Source organism: Cimex lectularius, unplaced genomic scaffold, assembly GCF_000648675.2.
Source record: "Cimex lectularius strain Harlan isolate CLEC.00 unplaced genomic scaffold, Clec_2.1 scaffold98, whole genome shotgun sequence".
In the NCBI taxonomy this organism is placed as follows: Eukaryota; Metazoa; Arthropoda; class Insecta; order Hemiptera; family Cimicidae; genus Cimex; species Cimex lectularius.
In genome coordinates, this window is record NW_019392897.1 from 893,756 (window position 1) to 907,435 (window position 13,680).

Consider the following 13,680-nt stretch of genomic DNA (forward strand, 5'->3'; position numbering starts at 1 on the left):
ATCAATAAGTAGACCTTAAGAAGAATGGAATCCGATATCCAACCAATTATATATGTCTAAAGCGTAAAGTGTCAATAATATTTTGTCCAATTTCTTCAAAATGGAGATGGACCTGTAGCTTGATGGTTGATAATAATTTTGCGCTGCTCGACCTCAGTCCTGTCAGGGGACACAGGCCAGAATGATTGGAAACGGCCAAATAGCAGGTTAATCCAACCCATAGCTCAAAAATAAATCTCACACCACAATGGAGAAAAAATGAAAAATATGACAGAAAATTAACTAAGGTATATTGTGCAAATTAGGAAATGTATATTGTTTAATATACTTATAAATTCGAAATTCGTCTGGCTAACCAAAGCAGCCAGGACAGGGTTGTAAGAGGGGTGAGACGCTAACACAACCCCTGAGGGGTTAGGGAACCAGAATGATCGGAAACGACCAAACTACGATAAATCATAAATCCACAAACCTCAAAAAAAAATATCAAAGCACAAGGAAAAATAAAAATACCGATAGTAAATTTACGAAAGCAAATCGTCTACTGTGCTTATAAATCCGAAATTGATCTGGTTGACAAATCAGCGAAAGCAGGTGAGGCACTGACACAAACAGTGAGAGGTTGGACATACCAAATAACCAGAAAAAATCAAAAAATATGTCACACAATGCAAGGGAAAAAAATGAAAATTATGATAGCAAATCTGCGTAAGCATATCGTTTACTATTGGGTTGTCCGGAAAATAATGCAGGATTTTGGTATTAAACAAAAAAAAAGAAACTAGTTACTTTAAAGCAATGTTCTTTAATCAAAATAATTTCCCATACTCTCAATACATTTCTCCCAACGTGTTGGTAACTTATTAATTCCGTCTGAGTAGAATTCAGAATTTTTAGAATTGATAAAGTCAATAAATGCATTTTCCAGTTCCGTTTGATTTTTGAATATTATGTGTTGTAAGTAGTGGTCCAGGTGTCTAAAAAAATGGTAGTCAGTAGGCGAGAGGTCCGGAGAGTAGGGTGGGTGAGGCAAAGTTTCATAGCCAAGCTCCAATAATTTTTGTGACGTTACACGTGACACATGTGGTCGAGCGTTGTCATGCAACAAAATGGGCCCTTTCCGATTGACCAAAGAGGGCTTCATTACTGCCAATTTCTGATGCATGGTATTAATTTGGTTACAGTATGATTCAGCATTGATGGTTTCGCCAGGATTTAAGAAGCTGTAGTGTATTAAACCAAATGAAGCCCACCATACCGTAACCATTACCTTTTTTTGATGAGTTGGGGGCTTTGGAAAATGTATTGGAGCTTCTCCTTTGTCGAGCCACTGTCCAGAACGTCTATTGTTATCGTAGAGAATCCACTTTTCGTCACATGTAACAATTCTGGCCAGAAATGGGTCATTTTTGTTTCGACAAAGAAGTGATGCACAAACATCAAAGCGCTGATTTTTTTGGCGATCGTTTAATGAGTGTGGAACCCAATTTTCGAGTTTTTTCACTTTTCCAATCGCCTTGAGGTGGTCAGCGACGGTCGTTTTACTGACTTTGAGTTGCTCTGCACCCACCACTGATCGCAGAACATCATCATTAAGAGAGGAAGGCCTTCCACGACCTTCTTCATCTTCAAGGCTGAAATCTCCCTCCCGAAATTTTTTAAACCACCTTTGCACAGTGCACTCATTAACACAACCCTCGCCCCAGACTTGGTTAATGTTTCTAGCCGTTTGGGCTCCGCTTCGGCCGAGTTTAAACTCGTAAAAGAAAATCGTACGAAATTCTCGCTTTGACATTATAAGGATGACTGAATTATTTCCAAGTAGCGGAATGCTACAGAGGTAAACAAACAATATCATTTGGAAGAGGATTAATAAGTGTTGACATTCATACAAATGAGTAATCCTGTAAACGTAAACAGAATATTTTATATAGATTTTTTTTAATGAAAACTTAAAATCCTGCATTATTTTCCGGACAACCCAATATATTTATAAATCGAAAATGGTCTGGCTGACAGAAACAGCGAGGACAGTTTTGTATGCAGGATGAGGAAGTGGATACAACCCTCAAAAAGAAATCTCACAAAAGGGAGAAAAAGTGAAAACAATGATAGCAAATTTGTGAAAGCGAAAGAAGGGTTGTAAGCAGGGTGAGGCAGTACAGCAAACAGTTCATGGATAGGCAGACCAGAATGATCGAAAAACACCAAACTACAGGTAAATTATCACACAGGTCTCAAAAAGAAATCTCACAACACTCACAAACTCCAGATTCATAAATCGGAAGACTAAGCGTGTCTACGATTTTTGTGAAACTTCTTTTCGAGGGAGATGAATGAACCTGTAACTGGATGGTTTCTGATCATTCTGCGCTGCTCGTCTTCGGTCGTCAGTGCTTATTAGGATATAAGCATAAGACATCGCAATTCCAGCACCCATGATGGCGAAATACCGTAATGCTTCTGGAAAAAACCTATAGACAGATCAAAATGTTTGAAATCGACCGAGCAACGGAAAATTTACACTTTCACGCCGCTTCTTGCCATCAAATGACCTGTTAAATCAACTGTATAATATCTACATGATGAAATATGCCGAATAGTCGTAACAATTTTCAGATCTCTGGGTTTCTATCAGTGTTCACTCTGCTTATAAAGAAAATCTGAACATTAAAAAAAAATAAAAATTTGGTAAATTTAAGAAGTTCGAAAAACTGCTCGATGGTTGTTGAACTTTCATCCAACATAATCGGTCGTTTCATCCTCATGACTATTAACGAGTCGAATTTACAAAAGCGATTTGATTGCTTTTAAAAACGGAACGATGGACTTTCAACTCTCTCAGATGTTTCTGTCTCATTTCGGGGAGAAACCGAAACCAAATCATCCGAATCGGATTACCAACCGCCAGTAGTGGTTGCTGCCCTTAATGTCACCTTAATTGGTGGGATCCTTAAAGGCGAGGGTCGTTCCCACCGACTGTTTGAAACGGAACGTCAAGGCCGATTTGATGAAAATTTAATCTCGAGGACTGTTGAAACTGCAGTTTGTACAAAAAGAAAAAACAACTTACTCGGTTGGCAAAATTCTTAAAACATTTCAAAACCCGATAGGTCGCCCTTTTCCAAAACCGTTTTAGAAAACCTCTTAAAAAATCATTTATTTTAACAAGCGTCCGAAATACCTTCAATATGTTGTACCTTTCATCTCAGCTGGAGCAAATCGGCACATTACCTTAATGCTTGCCACATAGTCACTTACCTGCAAAAAAGGAAGTATTAAGTATGCGCATTTAGTAAACTAATTATGTATAGAGAACACACATTCAAGCACACGCACACAAGAAAAAAAAATTTCTAGACTGTAATATCTAAGTACACACTTTGTTAATCATAAAATCATTATTGGTGACTTTCGACTCGAGCTTTGGAAGTCCCCACCTTTGTACAATTTGCAGAATTTATTCTACAATTTGAACTATTAAATATTGTTTGTACAGGGTCCTGATGATGGTGATATAATTATCGAAAGCTAGCCAAATTAACGATTTGCTTTATCTCACCGTCATTTCTACCACATTTTTTACTGAATAGAAAAGACTGCTGGTTTCTAATTATTTTCCATAAAAAATAACCAATTTTGATTCTTTACAAAGTGTTTTATTTTATGTATTCGTATTGTACGCGAGGATAGGATTTAAAGATTAAATAAAATACAAAGGTGATGATTTTGATGCTGTGTGATATCATATGAGTGGGATGGGTTGTTATATTTGTGTTAATATATCCGATTATAATTAAAAAATCAATGACAAGTGTTATATATTTCAATGATTATTTTGAAACCCAATGATCAACAATCAAGAAAAAAATGCTGTTAGAATATAGTGTAGGCAGATCGACGTGATCCCAAAATAGTTAATTCTAGTTGCAATAACTATTGCCGTCTTTTTATTGATCCTTTTGAAAATCTTTGATCAACGATTAAAAAATGATTAATGAAGATGAACACATGTGTCGATAATGGTTTAATTGGATGTAGGCATGAGGTTTTGATGTGATCCTAAAACATTTATAGTTTTTAAAGTAAAATAATTCCTCGGAGGGCTCTTAAAGTCCGCAACTTTATAATACTTTTCCAAATTAATTCTAAATAAAACTGCAAAGGCCATGCCGGGATCCGAAACCAGGACCGTAGCATGTCAAATGCGAGTCGTAAGCCCTAACCACTCGACCTAACGCTGCTTCCTATTTATAATTTTTAATAAAATTATTATTTTATTTTATTATTAATAATTTTGAAATTCTATTACCAATAAACAAGAAATTAAAACAAGATAATAATTCATACTATTGGGTTGTCCGGAAAATAATGCAGGATTTTAAGTTTTCATTAAAAAAAATCTATATAAAATATTCTGTTTACGTTTACAGGATTACTCATTTGTATGAATGTCAACACTTATTAATCCTCTTCCAAATGATATTGTTTGTTTACCTCTGTAGCATTCCGCTACTTGGAAATAATTCAGTCATCCTTATAATGTCAAAGCGAGAATTTCGTACGATTTTCTTTTACGAGTTTAAACTCGGCCGAAGCGGAGCCCAAACGGCTAGAAACATTAACCAAGTCTGGGGCGAGGGTTGTGTTAATGAGTGCACTGTGCAAAGGTGGTTTAAAAAATTTCGGGAGGGAGATTTCAGCCTTGAAGATGAAGAAGGTCGTGGAAGGCCTTCCTCTCTTAATGATGATGTTCTGCGATCAGTGGTGGGTGCAGAGCAACTCAAAGTCAGTAAAACGACCGTCGCTGACCACCTCAAGGCGATTGGAAAAGTGAAAAAACTCGAAAATTGGGTTCCACACTCATTAAACGATCGCCAAAAAAATCAGCGCTTTGATGTTTGTGCATCACTTCTTTGTCGAAACAAAAATGACCCATTTCTGGCCAGAATTGTTACATGTGACGAAAAGTGGATTCTCTACGATAACAATAGACGTTCTGGACAGTGGCTCGACAAAGGAGAAGCTCCAATACATTTTCCAAAGCCCCCAACTCATCAAAAAAAGGTAATGGTTACGGTATGGTGGGCTTCATTTGGTTTAATACACTACAGCTTCTTAAATCCTGGCGAAACCATCAATGCTGAATCATACTGTAACCAAATTAATACCATGCATCAGAAATTGGCAGTAATGAAGCCCTCTTTGGTCAATCGGAAAGGGCCCATTTTGTTGCATGACAACGCTCGACCACATGTGTCACGTGTAACGTCACAAAAATTATTGGAGCTTGGCTATGAAACTTTGCCTCACCCACCCTACTCTCCGGACCTCTCGCCTACTGACTACCATTTTTTTAGACACCTGGACCACTACTTACAACACATAATATTCAAAAATCAAACGGAACTGGAAAATGCATTTATTGACTTTATCAATTCTAAAAATTCTGAATTCTACTCAGACGGAATTAATAAGTTACCAACACGTTGGGAGAAATGTATTGAGAGTATGGGAAATTATTTTGATTAAAGAACATTGCTTTAAAGTAACTAGTTTCTTTTTTTTTGTTTAATACCAAAATCCTGCATTATTTTCCGGACAACCCAATAGAATGACTATATTTAATATTATATGGTTTAGACTGTCATCCGAATTTTTTTTTTTTTTTTTGCCGGCTAAATACCAGGGTCATCGCTGGCGCCCCACATATATACCTTCTCGCATTTGTCTTCTTATCTATCTTATTGTATATTCTCTTCTGAGTCTTCTTATCCCTCAACTAAACAACTGTTGCCTTTCGATTCACCTAATTTACCTAATAGGAGATTCGTTATCTTGATTGTTGTTACCCTCCCACACGTGATAAATTAAAATACATAGATATAATATTTACACATTTTCATAATTCACATTCATACTAATTTACTAACCTATACTACAACTAAATTGGAGGTCGGAAGATTATCGTGATCTTGCGGCCCCCTGTCTTTCACACTAAGAATTACGTTCAAACGGTATTTACAAGTTCCACTCACACTAACCTATCCTAATCGAAATTGTTTGACGGGCCTGTGGAGTACTCGATATTCCTCGACAGCCAAGTCCTTTCACGCATCACCTCTCACTCTAATAAATACATTCATTCTGGACAAGCCACTACACTTCGGAAGTATAGCACCAACGAAATGCCAATGACCTGACCCTCACATCATACTACAAATATATAACATATCTACACTAATTTGGTGGGCCTGTGGGTACTTGGTATTCCGACACAGCCATACCCATGCATACTTCGACATTCACGCAAATAAATACATTCATACAAATGGGGGGATATACTACGTGTGGTGGTTATATATAGCCATACGCATTGATTAATTTTAGGTAATCAATGACTTCCGTTTATAATCAATGTTGTGTTTAAGTACTTTTGTTATGTCATTAGGAAGGCCACACCGTGCTCTGTGCGGCGCTAGTTGTTCGCATTCTTCTAAAATATGTCTTATTGTTACAATTGCGCCGCACATGGGGCATTTCCTCGGTCTCTTGCTGATGAGATGTCAATGTGTTAGGCGGGTATGGCCTATACTTAATCGTGTAAGTACAATTCTTTCTTTCTTTCTGAGAATTTCAGGGACCCAAGATTTGACTGTCGGTTTTAACACCTTTAGTTTTTCATTCAGGGCGTTCCATCTGTTTTGCCATTCATTCCAGCTTAATTGTTTCAAGGAATTTTTAATATCCGCCGGATTTGTTATAACTACTATTATGTTCTGTCTATTGATCGTTTTGAAACTATTTTACCTTCGACCCAGAAGTTAAAACAAGATTTAAAAAATTCGTATTTATCAGATTTAAAGTTTGTTTGATATAGGTATGTAGGTTTGGTTGTCATACCAAAATAGTTGTCTATTTGTTAATAACTAGAACAATATAATTTTCTTTTTAATGATTTTATGAAAATCTTTTACCAATAATCAATAAAATAAAACAATAAAAAAAATTCTTATTAGGGAGATTATGTAGGTGTTAGATTTTTGTAATCAGAATAAGCTATTTCTATTTGGTAATAACTAATATTACAATTTTTTTTATTGATTATATTAACTCTTTTTTTTCAATAATCTAGAAATAAAAACAAGAAAAATCATGTTTGTTACATTCTAAGTTGATTGTATATATTATGGTCTGGATATTCTTGGTGCGTTGGTCAGACTCAAGTCGCTTTTAATAGGTCGTGAGGGGTGGGGTACGTGTTGGTCGGATGAAGTCTGGGTTTTTGTGTTCATAGATCTTTTTTCTTTTTAATATGCATTTTGAATTGTGTAAATTATGTGAATTTGAGTTTATGTTTCAATGGAAAGTTTGTTGTATTTTATGTGATTTCCAAGTTTTTGTACAATCTTTATTGTTTAAGGTCCGTGATGGTTTCCTGTGAGATTAGTCGCGTTGTGACCTTATATGTTCTTTGTAGATATATATTTTATTTTCTAGTTATTTATCGTCTTTTATTTTATATCGTAATTGATCATTTTCAAACCAGGCCTCCAACAGGATGATCATCTGCTAAAAGATCATCCAACTTTATCACTCCGGCAGTTTTACCATGTTCTAAGCCCTTCAAAATTTGTTTAAAACAGAGACTTGGTATTAGTAATAACAATAATATCCAGAAATATGGATTAAATGGGTGACTAAAGAGTTCATTTGGTCGGTTATCAACCCTGTTGTTTTCAACATGCAAACTATTCAGATGCGTTATTACAAAAGGTCAACAGCCTTAACGTTTTTCTCAAAACATGCTAAAAATTGTTAATGCCCACGAATTTTAAAAAGGAATATTTTTTAAATAATAATTCGATTGTTTTGCTGTTTATTTCATAATTTTATTAACAGAACGTTTTCGTTATCAAAGGACTTCCCAAAAATGTGTGCCTTAACACATTGTTGGGAAGTTTACGGATTTTTTAGAGAACAGACAAATGTACTGTACTGAAGAAGACTCATGTCACGAGGTTGAAAACGTTCTGTCAATAAATAAAATTATATGTGCAGTACACGTTCAACAACCTACAAAAAGGAATGATTTTGGTAAGTTAGCCTGTCAATGCAAGGGAATAAAAGGCAAAAAAGGACTAAAGGTTCCTCAAAAGCTCAGATCAGATTAAACTTTTGGCATTTAACATCGGTTTACATTTAACAGTGACATTCACCCAAAACCTTATCCCAGCTCAATCGGCTCAGAAATTCGCCATTTAAAGGGGAATAAATGTCATTTTTTTAGTAATGTCACTTAAGCACTTCTCACCAGGGACGAAGGTGTTAATTATTTAATTAGCAACGTCTTAATATGCGTAAACGCGGGTTTATCCTTAATTCAGTCCGTAGTACGAACGCAACCCAATTATTTCAATTAGAAAGGTTCAATGACATTCTTTATCATTTTTTTCCCGTGTGAACTAAAAAGATTCTCATATTACATTTTTTAAATAGTCAATATTTTAATTGTCAGATTTAATCAATGGGGTAAACAAAATTGTCCCGTTTAACTCAATTAAGATTGGGTTTTTCGCACAGCTCCTCAGGGAAAACTTGTCAATCAGGTGAGCCGAAATTTTTAAGAGTTGAGCCGCGTAAACCCGGCGGGCTTAAAACGATTTGCAACTTGGCTGTGCTTATTGGTTGACTCGGTATAAAAGCGCCACCTCGGAAGAGAAAAGTTTTTAAGTTAGTTCAGCCCTTAGAAAGCTCCAGATGGCATTACAACCTTGTCGAACATATTCTTCCTTCCACATATAAATATTTATATGTTAAACTGATTTCAACGGATGGAACTGTGTTAAAATTTTGCTACATCAATCAATACTGCTAATAAAAGTAAAGATATATACGCAATGCCAAGAAAATGTATTCTACATGCTGAATACATGCGAGAGCTTTAAGCCAAAAAGTGTCTGTGTGTCAACCTCGTATGACCTGTCTTAATCGATATAAGATCCCTTTTCTGAGATTCATATTCTCCGAGGATCACGTTTCGCCTTAATACGACCATTTTTAGTGTCCAGGGACCTAACTGCACTGGTAAGTTGCCAAAGTTAGGACCCTTATAGGGGAGTATATGAGGACAGAGCCTTTCTTCTGGGCATCCCTTCCGGTACATCAATGTTGCACTTTCTTTTAATCGTTTTCTTAAATTATTTTTTGCGTCCGAGGGCCGGATAGCGGTGGTTGGAACTTTTAACTAGTATATTCAGCCATTAAAACTAAACTCTGCTTGGTAGGACGAAGATATGACACAGACATACCTTTACCCTAACACAAAACCTGCCAACCGGCAAACTTAATAAAAATTTCGGAGGTACCACTTGAAGAAGATGCAGTGTACTCCATAAATACAGATGGAAGTAAACTAAAAGGTATGGTTGGATGCAGTTGTGTTATATTTAAGGAAACTGAGATTACATCACATTTATGTCTTCAATTTAAATTAGCGGACTGGTGCTCCAACAACCAAGAGTAGATGTTGACTATTAAAGAAAATTTAAAATGGCTTTTACCCCAAACACTTAATACATACTGACAGTATAACATCACTTAAAATCGTACATAGAAACCCAAATGAAATGGCCCATGAAATACGACTCGTTGACGAGAAAGGAAGGAGAACAACAAAAACTTGTATAAAGGCACACGCTGGCCATCATGGAAATGAGGAAGCAGACAAACGTGCAAAGAAGCTGCCGGAGATCAGGAATTAAAAGTTTGCTATGCAAAAATTCCCGTCGGTTACATTGAAAAGAAATGTGCCGAAAAGACATTTGAAAATTGGGAAAATATTTGGAATGGTTCATGGGTCATCAAACAAAAAAATATTTCCAAACACTAAAAGCCTGTTTACTCCAATAATGTTGAACCATAAGCTGAGGATGATACCAAGAGGTCATAGGAGATACCGTGAATACCTCTATCGGTTAGAACAACCTAATTGTCATTTGCAGAGCAGAAATTCAGGACTGGAATCACATTTTTTGCAGCCCAATGTATGACGTAAGCATCCTAATAAATGAAATTATTCTTCAAACGAATGAATCTAAGTACATAAGAAACCTCAGATAAGAATGCACATAAGAAAACTGGAAGTTCAATTTTTAAAATGTACCACATGATTCATTAATAATATAAATACAAATTTATCATAATAGTAGTATCTTGATGATTAGTGTAAATATCTCAAATAAAAATGTAATTAAAAGTGAAACAAAAATTTTAAAATTTAGAGAAAATGCATGATTTACAAGTATAAAAACCTTTAACCCTAAACCACGAACCCTAACCCTACAACAACAGCCAAGTTTTTATTTCCATAGTCCATAAGAGTGGTAGCTGGGCAGTGCAGTCTTTTTGTTTGTTAATGTAAGTTTATATCCCTTGTCACTTGACAGACAAAGAGAGATGGAGCAATCAAGAGGAGAGTAATGATAATGATAAAATAATAAGAAAAAATAATGTGGGAGTGCCTCAAGGAAGCATTCTAGGCCCAATATTGTTTCTACTCTATGTTGTGCCCTCCTCCTTTAATGGCCCTGTTTGCTTTAGAATTACACTGATGACTCCAACTTCGTGGTTTAAACTCATTCTTTCTACGCTACGTCGAACAACTAAAATATTTGATAGGGCAAGCGACACCTTGACTTGAATCATTCTAAATCATCATGTGTCATTCAAATATTTGTACTTCGTAATGAAATTTCCTCTTGGCTTAATGTTTCGGGTGTGGAATTGGACATGATGAAGGTTTGTCGTATTGAACTTCACTATGCCTTCAATACTATAGCAAAAGGTAAAATATCGCTAATGACCACAAGAAGGACCTTAGGCAAATCTTGGGGACTAAAACCGAAAATGGCCTATTGGCTATATACGGCAGTAATAAGACCCAGAATAACCTATGATCACTAATCTGGTGGAACAAAGCTCAACAAAAAGTAGCTACCCAAACATAAGGCAGCATACAAAGATTAGCAAACCTATGTATCACAGGGGCGATGAGAACAACCCCTACAAACGCATTAGAAAAATTGCTAAACCTACCTCCACTGGAAATATTCATACAAGGAGAGGCAAGGAAAAGCTCATTTAGGCTCCAAAAACAATTAAATTGGAAAGGAACCAAACAATTTGGGCATACAACCATAATCAATAAAATCAGACACCCATTATTAGAAATGGGGACTGACTACATGATTCCAGAAACAATCTTCACAACTTCCTATAAAGTCTCAACGGACTATAAAGGAGAGCATCAGATACAATGACATGGTACACAGATGGCTCCAAAACAAACGAAGGAACCGGATCAGGTGCAATCCACATGAGCAATGCACATGAGCACTCAAACTCATTATGGAAGTACACTTCAGTCTTTCAAGCGGAAATACATGCCACAATGATTGTGCCCTGGAAAATCTTAAAAGAGGTTACACTGACAAAAAAATCCTCATAAGATCACATAGCCAAGCAGCTATTAAAGCATTAGCATGCAAAAAATCACATCAAAATTAGTCAGTGAATGCATCCAAAATCTCCAAAACCTGGGGAAACACAACAATCTGATGATATCTTGGGTGCCAGGGTAAGGGGAATTTTGGGTAACGAGAAAGCAGAATGACTGGCCAGAGGAGGATCTGCAAGACCATGCATAGGCCCCGAACCTATTCTTGGGATAACAAAAACAAATATAGAATCCTCCATCGCAGAATGGATCCAAGCAAAACAAAAGAAGTGCTAGAGGACCTATCAGCGCAGACAGGGTAGGCACAAAAGCTATAATTAAAATGCCGATTTCGTATTTAATTAATTTTTCCCACATTAATTTTTGCGAAAACGTATGATTTATTTCCCTATTGGAACACCGTATTACCGCAGTAAAACAAAGAGTAAAGTAGTATTTTTAACGTGTTTAACAGGACAATGAAAGTTCAAATAATCTCCATAATTGATCTTTCCGCTTTAATTCTTTACTCAGAATAAAAAACCTTAATCGAGGCAGTTTTTCATACTAGGCTCTATTTTTTCACTCCTTTATTCTTGATTTTCATTACTATTTCGTTAACGAGTAGTTAAAACATACGTATTTAAGTTGAGTACGAGACCGTATTTAACTTTAAGCGTAAAATCTTTTTTGTGTTGATATTATCAGGAGAAATCAATTACTTACTCCAAAAAATTAACAACTTTGTTTCACGCTTTACGATCATTCAATCCTAATTGCAATGTCATGAAATCGAAATACATAAAATTAATAATTAACTCTACCAAACCCTTTTAAAATAGCAACACTATTATTTTTGGGACTCAATAAAAAGGTATATTCAGAGGTTTCGATGAACTGTGTATGAATTAGCACAGTACACCGTTAACTAATAATTTACGCGCATATGAACTGTTCCATCAGCGTAGCTAACATTTTTTCCCTACGAACTACATATCTTCCCACATTCTACTTGAAAGACGAGCTTAATTTAAAAAAACTGAAGTTTCTGCAGAAGTGTTAAAATTCACAATGAATTTTCCTGTCAATATTTTAAATTGGAATGGTTTTAGTAAAAAACGTTTCGTCGGGAAAATTAACAGTAGCTTTTAAGACTGGCTTTATTAAGTTTACAATTTATTATAAATTTATACCAATTATCAGTCACCTTTCTTTTTAGTATTTAAAGTTAAGCTCTTAAAAAGCTCAGAATAAATTTCCACGTTTTTAAACAGTTTTGTGTATCTTATTCTATAACTTTCATAAAATCCTACCATTCGAAGTTAACTTCCTTATTTTTTAAATATCAGTGCGTAAGAAATATTCCATTCTGAAAAATTGACTTAATTATTAACTAATTGTTTACTAATTTTTAGTATTTGTTACACACACACACACACACACACACACACACAAAATAAGAACAAAAAGTTACAAAGAATAGAGGAGAAACTACCCACAGCGTGGTGCATAAATAGACAGGCACTAATGATTTTATTCATAAGAATTTTTTTTTCATCTTTTCACTTACTCTCACAATCATTGTCACTGTTTAGGGGATACGAGAATGGGAAGATCATGCCTACTGCGTCCTAAATGGTGCACATTGATCTGGATGAGGTGAAGTGACATGGACCAATTACATAACCACTCCCGTTCTTATGCGACCTCCTGCTCTTCTGTGGCAGCCACTGCTAAGGTTTCCTTTGGAGGACCGAACTAAAGGAGGCGATGCAGCTTTTTATCCCATGAGCACCACTTCGGTTGGGGAGTGGGCGCAACACGAAAGGGTGAGCCTACTAACCGCGAGAACCATCCGTCTCTAAGAAAGGGGGAGGCTTGAAATCGGCACACTCTTCCCTGAATGGATGATGTAGAATACCACGACATAAATAGGAATAACCGTGGAAGGGTGCAACCTGAAAACGTGAGCTTCATATTCACGGGCAAGCCTTTTTCAATCTTTTGTGTCCTATGAATTACCGCTGACTACCCTGTCCCTACACTTAGGCCCGGTTCATACGGAGGTAATCATATGAGAGACGCGTATGCGATAACGTTATAAGATAAAAAAAATATTCAGGCGACTCTCCTGGCGACTAGATTCAATCGCCTCTCCTCCATCGATCCTCTTCCAAGCAATT

At 36.1% G+C, this 13,680-nt stretch overlaps 1 protein-coding gene across 9 annotated transcripts in view; it reads right to left on the reverse strand.

The window, feature by feature from the left end:
- The window catches only part of LOC106664329 (tRNA-dihydrouridine(16/17) synthase [NAD(P)(+)]-like), a 113,166-nt gene that overhangs the window by 80,965 nt on the left and 18,521 nt on the right, over positions 1-13,680 (reverse strand). For 4 of the 9 annotated variants that reach the window (XM_014389980.2, XM_014389979.2, XM_014389977.2 and 1 more), the window contains one exon: positions 3,185-3,261. The exons of the other annotated variants lie outside the window; for them this stretch is intronic. The gene's annotated coding sequence lies outside the window, so the exon portion shown is untranslated. The remainder of the gene's footprint in view (positions 1-3,184; positions 3,262-13,680) is intronic. 9 annotated transcript variants of the gene reach the window in all.